We start from the raw sequence: 1,530 nt of genomic DNA on the forward strand, positions 1-1,530 counted from the left end.
AAGAATGGGAATGGGTGGGTAGGGAAGTGGGGGGCGCTATGGGGGACTTTTGGGATAGCATTGGAAATGTAATTGAGGAAAATATGTAATAAAATATATTAAAAATTAAAAAAAAAAGAAATACAAGCAGTAATTATAAGTCTCCTTATTTAAGAAGCAAAAGGTGATATGGTTTAATTGCAGATTTCTACCAGATTTTCAAAGAACAGCAAATACTAATACTAATACTCCTCAACTACTGTACAAAGTGGAAACAGAGGAACATTGACAATCTCATTTTATGAAGTCACAAGCACACTGATACCTAACTTACACAACGAAAATAATTTCAGACTGATTTGTCTTATGAATACTCATGCAGTATAGATGACAACATATGGAAACACCAAGGATTCAACATTCAAACCTCCATAAGAAGCAACAAAGACTATGAATATTTCATCTACTGTGAAGCCTTTCTGTGATCACAAAGTAAAGGAGACCCATTCTCTGGAAGACTTTGAAACATTTACAGTTTGCCTTGAAGTGAATGCACTAGGTAGTATGCACAATGAATATCTAAAGGTAAATAACTGCACCGGTCCTCCAAAAGTTGATGTGGACACCAGCCATTGTAAAATATAAGAGTGGAGGCTGTGTATTTACAAATGTCAATCTCTAAGAACAAAGTTATCACCAAATTTTTAAGATTATTGTCTTATTAAAGAATCTTAGAGCCTTCCAGGCCACTCAAGCACCAGGGAGCCTTGACAGACGAGTCTCCTGACACCCGCAAGGACCTGCACAGGATTCCCCATGGGATCCTAAGACCTCTGGTGAGTAGAACACAGCATCTNCTCCAATCCAATNGTGCGGAACCTGAGACTGCATTAACTAGGGAAGCAGTCAACCCGGCATGAGCTGGGGCACAAGTCCCTTCCTGTCCACTCGAGCACTGGGGTGCCTTGTCAGTGGAGTCTCCAGACACCCGCAAGGACCTGCACAGGATTCCCCACGGGATCCTAAGTCCTCTGGTGAGTGGAACACAACTTCTGCCAGGAGGCAGGTTTGAACACCAGATATCTGGGCACTTTCCCTGTAAGAATAGAGATTGCCTGCAGAGAATACTCTGACCACTGAAANTAAGGAGAGAGCCAGCCTCCCAGGTCTGCTGATAGAGGCTAACAGAGTCACCTAAGGAACAAGCTCTAACCAGAGANAACTATAACAGCTAGCTTCAGAGATTACCAGATGGTGAATGGGCAAAGGTAAGAATCCTACTAACAGAAATCAAGACCAAAACCATCATCAGAATGCAGCACTCCCACCCCACCTAGTCCTGGGCACCCCAACACAACCGAAAATCTAGATCCAGATTTAAAAGCATATCTCATGATGATGGTAGAGGACATCAAAAAGGACTTTCATAACTCACTTAAAGAAACACAGGAGAGCACTGGTAAAGAGTTACAGGTCCTTAAAGAAAAACAGGAAAACACAACCAAATAGGTAGAAGTCCTTAAAGAGAAACAGGAAAACACATCCAAACAG

At 41.8% G+C, this 1,530-nt stretch overlaps 1 pseudogene; it reads left to right on the plus strand.

Annotated features, from left to right (window-relative positions):
* Positions 1–1,530, plus strand: part of LOC110285115 — a 51,122-nt pseudogene that overhangs the window by 48,447 nt on the left and 1,145 nt on the right.

Source organism: Mus caroli, chromosome 18 (genome assembly GCF_900094665.2).
Source record: "Mus caroli chromosome 18, CAROLI_EIJ_v1.1, whole genome shotgun sequence".
Taxonomy (NCBI): Eukaryota; Metazoa; Chordata; class Mammalia; order Rodentia; family Muridae; genus Mus; species Mus caroli.